This window comes from Cryptotermes secundus, unplaced genomic scaffold, assembly GCF_002891405.2.
Source record: "Cryptotermes secundus unplaced genomic scaffold, Csec_1.0 scaffold112, whole genome shotgun sequence".
Taxonomy (NCBI): domain Eukaryota; kingdom Metazoa; phylum Arthropoda; class Insecta; order Blattodea; family Kalotermitidae; genus Cryptotermes; species Cryptotermes secundus.
In genome coordinates this window covers 856,142-867,859 of record NW_019718271.1, presented here as the reverse complement: position 1 = coordinate 867,859, position 11,718 = coordinate 856,142, and the positions used below count along the sequence as shown (strand labels likewise).

At 42.3% G+C, this 11,718-nt stretch overlaps 1 protein-coding gene across 3 annotated transcripts in view; it reads left to right on the top strand.

Annotated features, from left to right (window-relative positions):
• The first annotated feature begins 3,985 nt into the window (after positions 1 to 3,985).
• Positions 3,986 to 11,718, top strand: part of LOC111871644 (serine/threonine-protein kinase NIM1) — a 184,542-nt gene continuing 176,809 nt past the window's right edge. For all 3 annotated transcript variants that reach the window (XM_023865241.2, XM_023864923.2, XM_023865079.2), the window contains exon 1: positions 3,986 to 4,143. The gene's annotated coding sequence lies outside the window, so the exon portion shown is untranslated. The remainder of the gene's footprint in view (positions 4,144 to 11,718) is intronic.

Sequence of the window (11,718 nt, the reverse complement as noted above, 5' to 3'; positions counted from 1 at the left end):
CAGTTAATTTTTTTTTTTCTTTTCCATTTCCATGTAAAGTGGTTCTTTCAGTCTTCAAACCAGGAATGTTTCTGTCAAAGACAGATTTTTGTTTAATTTAAGTTCATACTTATACATGTTTTACTGTATAAGAAGTGTGAAGCTGTTGTAAAACGTTATTTATTTATGAGCCAGAACTTATATTTTGCACACATTTCTGTTTTACAGTTTGCACACAAAAAATGTGAAATATTGTTTACATTAGAACAATTATATTATGCATGCCTTTATGATAAAATGCAAGGATTTATATAGGTTGAAGTTACTTAATGAAGGGTCTCTTTATAATGGAGCCAGATATTCAGGCCACTTCAATGTCGGTTCTACAAGCAGCGTGCCACCACTACTATCTCTCTTACTTAACATGGATCAGACTCCGGTAATGCTTGCTACCATTCAGTCCAGAACCTTTGGTCTTCTCATCTGCTGTCTAAAAACGTAAAGATTAGAATATACAAAACTCTGATTTTGCCTGTGGTTCTGTATGGATGTGAAACTTCATCTCTGACATTAAGGGAAGAACATGAACATAGACTGAGGGTGTTTGAGAGCAGGGTGTTGAAGAGAATATTTGGACCGAAGAGGGGTGAAGTGACACGAAGTTGGAGAAAACTGCATAATGAGGAACTTCATAACTTTTACTCTTATCCAAGTGTAATGATTAAGTCAAGGAAGATGAGGTGGGCATGGAATGTAGCACAAATGGGAGAGAAGAGTAATGCATATAGGATATTGGTGGGAAAGCCAGAAGGAAAGAGGCCCCTGGGCAGACCAAGGCATAGGTGGGTGAACAATATTAAAATGGATCTTAGGGAGATTGGATGGGATGGTATGGATTGGATTGATCTGGCTCAGGATACGGACCTGTGGAGGGCTCTTGTGAACATGGTAATGAACCTTTGGGTTCCATCAAATGCTGGAAAGTTCTTGAGTAGCTGCAGAATTGGCAGCTCCACAAAGAGGGCCCAGCTCCATGAGTAAGTAAGTACCATGGATCAGATGGGTAGTAAGGGGGATCTATAGAATGGTGAACAAATAACTCAGAGTGGGCGGTTCTGAAACAGTATTACGATATATTATCAAATAACGAAATATGCAGAATTTATCAGTGAACTGGAACATTAAGAAAGGATTAGTGCAACCGAAAAATTAGAAACAAAAAGTTCTATGTGGTGTGCACCATCCTGGTGGGAAGCTGCAAGCCTGTGGGGAACACAGGTCAGACTTATCCCGGTAGACAGTGGATTGACTGGCTGCCTGGTAGAAGGAAGGAAAAAGTCCGAAAGTGTTTTAGAATTGACACCAGATGAGAATTTAGAATAAACCTCACACTGCAAGGCCTTTCCAGGCAGTGCCCTGAGCTTCAGAAACAGAACTCGTGAAGAAAGAAAGGTGATGTGTAGAAATGGATAGAAAAGACTCACGTCAAAAGGTACATTGAACCATTAGCCAGTTCACAGGGGTGCACTCCCGCTTTTCTTGCGTCCCCACTGTTATGTCAGGCTATCGTTCCATCCCGATCTGAAGTTGAGACTGTGTACATGTACCAGTAATTTGTGTGTGTTCATCTGATTATCATGCTCTGTATATTGGAGACCAACAATGATATAGGATAAATGTAAATGCAAAATCGTTTGTTTTAGAGGAAAGAACTTGGAGAAATTATTAATTTTGCTGTTTTATGTATAGGGCTTCAGTCCGAGTCAGTTTCTTTCTCAAATTTCTCCCCCATAAAAAAAGGATTTGGACAAAAACAAGAAAATGAAACTCTGTGTCCTGTAGTCCACAAGTGAACTGTACCAACTGAACAACCGCCTCTTGTTGGTGAAGTTAATGCCAACTTTAGCAGATAGAGGGTGTTGCGTGTTCAGCACAACGAATCCCCACAGCCGTTAATCTCGGTTTTCTAGACCAGAGCCGCTATTTCATTGAAATAACTCCTCATTTATTCTCACGAGGCTGAGTGGACCACGTTCCAGACCCACTACTTCTCACAAAATCTGGTAGCGCATCTAATCGAACCTGGGACCTCTGGATCTGTAGCCAGGAACTCTGACCTCTAGACCACAGAGGCAGTTCCAAAATACTGGGAAAATGACTAATGAGTCCTGTTATAAAATCATTGAGCAGTCCATTAATTACATGTTAAAAGAATTCAGGCTCTCTTATTCATGCAGCAATATGATTGCAGAAGATGGAATTATACTCCTTAATGCCATCATGTATGCTTTTGGAGCACTTCATTTTCTTCCATGTAGAGGAAGGTGAGAGATCACTGATTATGGCACAATGTATTAATGATATAGAGGGGATAAAGACATTATTATTTTTACTAATGAATCGCAAGAAAGTATTGGCTTTGCATATAATAAAATGTCCTTAATTTATATCACAGAATATGTTAGAATGACATATTTTTATAGTTATAAAAAACAACTTCAATGCCATCTTCCCAAGCAGAATTATGTTCAGAAGATTATGAAGATCCCCTGCCGGTATCCCTACTTTGACGTAGGGGTGAGGCTTGTGTGGCCGTATCCTTAGAGCTATACTGGCAGTAGCATAGCTACTGGTACGGTCTCCCATGTGGAACAGGTCAAAGGTGATGACCCAGATGAAAACAGATACCGTGGTCCTCCAAGTTGGAAGTTGGGCTTGGGGTGACAACCTCATCCCATAAAATGCCTTAATTGTTTAGAAGCTTTTCACAATCTCAGCCAGACATACACTCCTGAAAAACCTAGCAACATCAAGGACATCAAGGGGAACCTGGAGTGTGCTGTCACTGTATAGGAATGGAGTACTTCCAGAGGGTACCAGAGGAGTAGACTGACCTGCTATCAGGTGGTTGGATTCGTTCAAAGATTTGAAGACAGTGGATGTTATAATTGGAGACGTAAGTCACAGGATCATGACCAATGGAAAACAGCCATAGAAGAGGCCAAGGTTCATCATGGACTGTAGCTCCTGGAGGAGAAGGAAGAGGAGGAGCAGATAACAAGAATGTTGCATGTGAGTCCAGGAACCTAACTCACTTACTTATGAAGCTGGGCCCTTCTTGAGGAGCCACCAATTCTGCAGGTACTCATGAATTTCCCAGCATTTTATGGAACCCAGAGGTTCATTACCATGTTCACAAGATCCCTCCACTGGTCCCTATCCTGAGCCAAATCAATGTAGTCCATATCATCCCATCCTATCTCTCTAAGAGAGTCCAGGAACCTAGAGGTGTTAAATGCAAGTAATATCCATAAATGCCAAAAGTGATTCCTCAAATTGGAGTGCATATTTTTCCACACAGGCGTGCTAATGGCAAATTGACTGCCATAAAGCACAAACTCTTACAATGTAAGCATGTAATGACACAAATATTTACTTATTTCCTTGCAAGTAGGGATGAGGTAGAGAGGAATTTTTTTTCGACTGTCTACCAACCTGTTCAGACTGTCAGGAGTCGCCACTGCAAATCTCCTCAAAAAATCTTTTCATTAACTGAATTATTGGTTGAGCCTTCCACTTGAATTACGCCTGTGAAATTTGAAATTCTCATGATGATGACTGAAGAATACTGTATACCGCCAGTATGTGATGCCATCTAGTTTGGTAAGCATGTATCAGCTCTCTGAAGGGACGTGATTGCACCAATTCAGAGCAGAAGGTAGGTATAGTGTGAAAACCTGTACACCAAACTACATTGCGTCATTCGAAATCGCCGCGTTAACTTGCAGTCGATTTTGCGCCGAGTGTGCCCTTTCGCCAATTGCTCATAGATGGCCACAGCGTACATCGTAGGATTCCGACTGTTTTTTTTTGTTGATAATATTTTCAAGAACTACTGATAGATGGTAGCAATGCCAAAATCGTCTGTGCCTTTGCGCTTCCTGCACATGTATAATGTGAAATCGATTCTATCTGGGTAACTCCTTCCTGTGACACTATCAATGAACATCGAGATTGTGTTGGGCGGGCTTGTACTCGTCAACTCGCTGTTAGTCTGCTACAAAGCAGCCGCGATAATGGTTGTATGGTTGCAATAGGAGTGGCTGTTGAAAAGTGCGCGAAGTCGTAGAAGTTAAATAGACGGACAGCGGTTTCGTAGACAGTGTAAGTAGTTAATTAATTTTCTTCATTATTAATTCATTGGAACTGGGTTTTTAATAAAACTTATAAACATGAAGTGAACCATGTGTTCTAATTTCATTTGGAGAGAATTAGCACTTGTTGTACCGTAATTACAGATAAGCTAGCAATTAATCATATCAAGACTAAGAACAGGTTATCGTGTCCTTTTATTTTGTGTTGTAATTAAAGTGGTCGCCTTTTACTTCGCAAAAAATAAAACCTAGACGTTTTGTTAAAGTGTCTTGTAACATAATTAGGAATTTACTATTTAATTTCAGTTTAGTTAATTTCGAGAGGCTGCTAGCATAATTATAGTATCTTCCTTCCGGTCAAGTGGGTTTCATGGTTTTCCTGAACAGCTCCGAAACCAAGAACAATGTATTGGAATAACAGTATGTGACGGTCTCTTTCTTTCCAATTCGACTCCTCGAAAGTGACAGCTGTATCGTCCCTTCCGTGTGCTATTGCTGTGAGCAGGCGACGTGGTTAAGGGATGCCGTCTAGGGTCAAACAGACCGCGTCAAATTTGTTCAGCATTGTTTATCGAGTTACTTTACGACGCTTTATTAGCGTCACTGCCTATGTAACGTAGAATGGTATAATAACAAGTGAATTTGGAAGGTCATTAAAAGGAAGCGGTCGTGGCCTATGTGAGGCCTGTATCAGAATTTTCCGGGATGGACTGAGGAAGAGCATGAGAAATCTCAATCGAAGTAACTGGATTTCTTTAGAAACTGGAATCTGCAGCATCAGAAATGCTAAGTACATGGCCGCTTTCGGTGTTCCGCTGTTATGCTTTCCTCATCTCCTCATAGTAGGTAGGTTTACTGATACTGCAGTGATGTTAGAAAGTGATAACTGATTTTGAATTGGTATGGATTACAAACGCCGATCACAGTGGCCGTGCGGTCTAAGGCACAAATCGTCTTCGCCCTCTCGAACACTGGGGTTGGTGGTTCGAATCCCACTCGAGGCAAGAATGTTTGTGTGCGTTTATTCCATGTTTGTGTGATCCTGTGAATAAGTAGAGTCCAAAGCCGCGTCATAGCTCAAGCGGTTATTCGCTGGCTTTCCACCGCGGCGGCCCGGGTTCGATCCCGGGTCTGGTGAAGTGGGATTTGTGGTGGACAAAGTGGCGCTGGGGCAGGTTTTCTCCGAGTACTTCGGTTACCCCTGCCAATCTTCATTCCACCAATTGCTCCACAATCATCCTCACCTATCATCTGGGGCTGGTACAATAGGCCAGAAGTGGCCGCAGTACAAGGGACTTAGTCCCACCCCACTAGCAATAAAAAAAAAATAGAGGTCGGCATGGGTGACACTACCAGTAGCTACGCTACCGCCGGCATAGCTCTCAGGTTCACAGGAGCATTGAAACCGCACCACTACAATAAGGTGGAGACACCATCGGTGAGATCAGCATTACGTTACCAATATGTAATTATTAAAGCAGTGGATTATAGCATCTGGCTTTCAAAACTCAACATCCATCCTTTTATCTGTATATTTAATATACGTATATGATATTTATATAATATAATATAATTACACAGCTTAATAAATAAAACCAATCCATATTATTCCGACTACGTTAAACTTGACCTTGACTTCGACCAAAAAATTTTGCACCATCGTCAGGTTTCTGATTGGTAACCGATGAAATAGTCCCGAACAAAGTCTGTATTTAAGCTATCTAAAGCTATCCATGTAACAGGCTATGGAGGCTCATAAGGTTTGTGAGACGTCGAGGCTCCCACATTTTCTTAACAATCGGCTCACAGATGGCGGTAAGGTTGTCAGCCTTACGCACCGGCCGACCTTTACCCCCCACCCCAGGAATATTCCTGGAACTCGTTCTCTTAGGCGATGCGTCGGCCCCAGTGCCATACTGCAGCTGGAAGGATCTTCATAACAAAATTGTAATGCATTTTGTAATAAATTCGTTATCACCATTAAAAAGAAAAGTAATGAAAGTTTTCGGCCAGTCCCATGTTATTGTTTTATAGGTATTCTAAAGAAAATATTACCTCAAGATATACTGGATACATTTTGAAAGTCTTCCACAGTACCAAATTTGATGCCCATGTACAAAATGGCGTAGTATCTTTCCCGCTACACACGTCAGGACGGTTGTTATGTTAGTATCGTTGATTTTAGGGAATTCAGGAATAAAATATTAAAGGTTTCTGTACATCAGATTAGGTATAAGGAATCCTGTCACTTGATTCAAAGGTTAAGAGGAACAGATACGCAAACAGGGTGATGCCGTAAGCCTTAACGTATAAAATAAGGGTAGTGGGCAAAATCACAAAAAGAAGGAAGCGTAAGAATTATAATGTGCCCCAGGTGAATTTCTTCTCACAGTTATCAGATCAAAACAGTCGGCCCTTGAACTGCTCTTTGAAAAGGAGATGAAAGGCGTGCTTGAAGACGACTCTATTTTCAATTTCGTTTCTGTTGTGATTAGACCGCCTCTCTGGTGTAGTGGTCAGAGTTCGTGACTACAGATCCAGAGGTCCCGGGTTCGATTCCCGGCGCTACCAGATTTTCTGAGAAGTAGTGGGTCTCGAACGGGGTTCACTCAGCCTCGTGAGGATAATTGAGGACCTACGAGTATTTCAAAGAAATAGAAAACCGAAATTAACGGCCGTGGGGATCCGTTGCGGAGATCATGCGACACCCCCTATCCGCTAAAGTTGGCACTAACTTCGCGGACAAGCGGTGGTCGCTAGGTCGGTATAGTTCGCTTGCGGACTAAAACCACGGAGTTTGTTTTGTTTTTGTTTGTGTAATTACGTCAGGTGAGATACATTGTATCAGATTGTTAGTGTTACAGATACACTGAACTGTATCAGAGATGATTTCTCCTTGAGTTTCTTTAAGTATTCATAATATCGAGAAGTCCTTAATACGTGAAAGACTAAAAGCTTTGTAGCTCAAGCGGTTAGTCGCTTACTCCCCACCGTGGCGGCCCGTGTTCGATCCCGGTTCTGATCAAGTGGGCTTTGTGGTGGACAAAGTGGCGCGGGGGCGGATTTTCTCCGAGTACTTCGGTTTCCCCTGCCAATCTTTATTTCACCAAATTCTCCATCATAATCACCCGTGGCAGGCTACAATAGGAAAATCAGTGGCCGCCGTGCTGAGTGGACCCAGTTGGACTCCACCCCCCCACTAAGCGAATTAAAAAAAAAATCCTTTGTAGTTCTGCGGCACGTTCGTTAGATATGTTACGGGGTTGGTAGTAGTTACGAACAGGAGAGAAGATGGAAGAAGTAGAAGATATGCTTGAGCTGGTATTGCAGTTCCCCTCTTTACCGAAAAAAAAGTTTCTCTTTATAGCAGTCCCATTTGTTGCATGTTGTGAATCTGCCAAGTTTCCTAATCGTAGTATGAACGTGGCGATTTTTCTAGAGCTTTTCGATGTTTGCAGTGTAGATATTTTCTTTACGAAGTGTAGTTTTAAAAATTTTACGTTGAAATTTCAAAAAAACTTTATGCTAGTGTTGGAAATAAACATTTATGTTAATGTCACCCTTATATCGTGTCCTGTAATATCTTCGTAATAAGTCATTTTCGAGTTTTCAAAAGTTCAGTCAGAATTTCATATGAAGTAGGCGTTAAAATTCTCCAGTATGAAGCACACCTAAATATGAAAAACAATTATTGGGTAAAGAATGCCGTCTTTTGGAATTTGGCGCCGTGTAATCTTGTGTGAACCGACGTTTCGGAGGAATGTATCGGCTCCATATTCAGGGTAGAGAAATCTGCTAGCGAGGTCTGTAACCACATGCTCACGCTGGTTTCTCGCTCACGGATTTTTCTACCCTGAAAATGGAGGCGATAGGTTCCTCCGAAACGTCGGTTCACACAAGATCTGCACGGCGTCACATCCCAGAAGATGGCATTCTTCATAGCCACCGCTGTGAAAACTTAAAATATTATAACTATTGTGTAGATTGTAATACAAAATTTTGTCGAATTCTTGCAATAATTTGTGAGATGAAACACGTGAACAGGCAAATTAAGCTTAAGGTTACGCTCCTTACGCGCCAGTTCGGTTCTTCCCCAAACCTGTGGGATAAATGCGACTAGAACTGCAACACAACATGCATGGGTTCGCCCCTGCCACATAGTCCGTACCACTTGCATTAAACTTGAGAACAAACGTTCCGTATAGTTTGTTTTGAGTATAAATAGCCCACGCTTTATTGGGTGGGGGAAATGAACGCTGCTTTCCGTTCCTCTATAAACATAGCCTCAAGGGTTTACGCCCTGATGTTGGTACATCTCAGCGCGCTGATGAATGTATCATGCACAGTTTAAAATCACGTTTATCTGTAGCACGTAATCAGATTTTACGTGGCTAGCCACAGTGCTACATAAATTATCATTGTGAAATCTAAAACATCCATGGTAATGCTTTCATCTCCTGCTTTACAACAATATTTCTCATGTACTGTAGTTCTTTTCATGAATACTTCACGGACGCCACTTTGTTAGTTGTAGAAGGTACTGATTTATCGAGCGAATTCGTTGTCATTGACCGCCTCTGTTATCTAGTGGTCAGAGGTCTTGGCTACAGATCCAGAGGTCCCGGGTTCCATTCCCGGCGCTACCAGATTTTCTGAGAAGTAGTGAGTCTGGAACGTGGTCCACCCAGCCTCGTGAGGATAATTTAGGAGCTATTTCAAGGAAATAGCGGCTCCGGTCTAGAAAACCGAGATTAATGACCGTGGGGATCCGTTGCGCTGACCACGTGATACCCTCTATCCGCTAAAGTTAGCATTAACTTCGCCGACAAGCGGTGGTCGCTCGGTCGGTATAGTTCGCTTGCGGGCTCAAGCCACGGAGTTTTTTTTATTGTCATTATTCACAATACTCCCTGAATTTAGTTTTAATATTTTATTCAGTCCACGTAACCGTCCACAACTCATGTGATGCGTTTAGAACACATTTGAATCGGGAAAGCGCCACTCGCTTTTTCATCTGTTTTCTTTATAAATCTTTTAAAAAAGTTTCCTTCATTTACTGCGTGATGGTTCAATAACTCTCACTAATGCTGCTATTCTCAAACCCTCACACTCGACATATTTTCATAACCAATAAGTTTAGGAATATTTGTAATTCATTTTCTTCCCTCAAACTTAGGGAGTAAAAGATAAAGTAAAGGTATCCCTATAACACCCCATGGAGGCCCATAGTTTCGTAAGACGTTTATGTTCCCATATTTTTAGACAATCGGCTCACAGATGGAGGTGAGGTCAGCCTCACGCGCCAGCCGCTCTTTACGTCCAGGAATATTCTTGGTACTTATTTCTATTACAGAGGCTGAGTCGACCCCCAAAGCCATAGTGCGATTGGAAAGATTAGGTCAGTTGAAAAATCCAATGGCCTCATTGGAATTCGAACCCGTGACATTCCGGCTTGTAGCATAGCCAATAAAATAATTTATGTGCATACATACACACACCGGCGGTCTGTGTGAACCCTTTTGGTAAGCATGTGGAATGATAGCAATTAACTGACAGAATAATGAACTATTTCTCAAATGTGCTTATCCTTTTAATTTCATAACAGACCTAACCATTTTTTGTTGTTTTCCGACGATATTTAATTGTGTAACACATTATATTTGGTATAATTATGACTTTGTTGCGGGTTTTCATTCCAGGCGTTGTGTCAAATATTTCAGTCTGTTTCGTTCCATATATGTGAAAAGTAAAATATAGGCACTATGCTACAAGCCGGAAGGTCGCTGATTCGAATCCTGATGTCACTGAATTTTTCAATTGACATAACCATTTCAACCTCACTATGGCCCTGGGGTCGACTCAGACTCTGTACAAGGAATCTTTCTTGGGGGGGGGGTAAAGGGCAGCCGGCGCGTAAGGCTGACAACCCCACCGCCATCTGTGTGTCGATTTTCTAGAGAATGTGGCAGCTTCGACGTCTTAAAACCTTGTGGGCCTACATGGCCTGTTACAGGGATAACTTTATCTTTACTTTTTAATCAAATACGCAGTATTTCTTGTGTACTACTAAACGTATCCAAAGTAACCCTGTTCTAAAGAAAGTTATCAGGAAGTCATACGTGCTGCCATCATCAAAATTAATTAATATACGATCAGGAATTAAACGTGACCGCGTCGGAGAATTTCGCGTTCTGGAGACACTGAATCTGTATGGGTGTGAAACTTGGACTCTGACATTAAGGGAGGAACATAGACTGAGAGTGTTTGAGAAGAGGGTGTTGAGGAGAATATTTGGACCGAAGAGAGATGAAGTGACAGGAGTTGGGAGAAAACTGCCCAGTGAGGAGGTTCATAATTTGTACTCTTCTCCAAGTATAATTAGAATGATCAAGTCAAGGAAGGTGAGGTGGGCAGGGCATGTAGCATGAATGGGGGAGAAGAGGAATGCATATAGAATATTGATGGGAAAACCAGAAGGAAAGAGACCACTGGGAAGACCAAGGCGTAGGTGGGTGGACAATATTAAAATGGATCTTAGAGAGATAGAATGGTATTGTATGGATTGGATTGATCTGGATCAGGATATGGACCAGTGGCGGGCTCTTGTGAACGCGGTAATGAACCTTCGAGTTCCACAAAATGCTGGGAAATTCTTGAGTATCTGCAGATTTGGTTTCTCCTCAAGAAGGGCTCAGCTGCATAAGTAAGTAAGGATACACCGGATATCAGTTGTCTGGGGTATCGTCCTTCAGTATTCCAGGAAAATCCAGGCGGAGAATTTAAAACATCCTGGCAGATTCGTCTCATGTGTTCCCTACTTACCGTTCCGTATTCATACAGCAGTCGCCCTCTCGGAGGTCTGTGACCCCTGCAACTTATACAGACCCATTACACAGCGTAAGATAAGAAACTGAAGCTATCCCTGGACTCCATTAATTAAGCATCACGCCACGAAGTCGTAAGGGAGATGGTGATATACCTTCACCATTCATAACCTCAGTACTAGAGAGAAGGGAGCGGTCAGCTTCACGCCCCTGCTGCTTTACCTCCGAGGAACTTACGCGCAGTGTGAATTGCTCAGGAAGCTGGGTGGGCCTCAGAGTCAGTGTGGACTTCACGGAGAAAAGAGAAATCCGTTGCCTCTTCCGGAAACCGTATCTCAATTTCTCACCCATGCGGTCCATACTCTCTTAGCTATGCTGACTGGGCGAGGACAAAATAAATTCCAGAATTATTTTCAATACGGTAAAGGTAATGTCCCTGTCTTCAGCTTTACGCCTCGGCCGCATTACCTCTCGGAAAAGATCCCTGTACCCATTGGATAGGAGGCTGGGCCCGAGAGCCGGTCTGGACGACATGGAGAAGTGAAAATTCTTGACCCTACCTGGACTCGAACTCTGACCCCTCAGTCGTCTAGCTTCTAACCAGTCGCTATACCGACTACGCGATCCTGGCGAACTATTTTCAATATGAAGGCCCCAAAATACAAGTTTTTTTAATGCTAGTTGGGTAGGACTAAGTCCCTTGTACTGCTGCCATTTCTGGCCTGTTGTACCAGCCCCACATATTAGGTGAGGGTGATTGT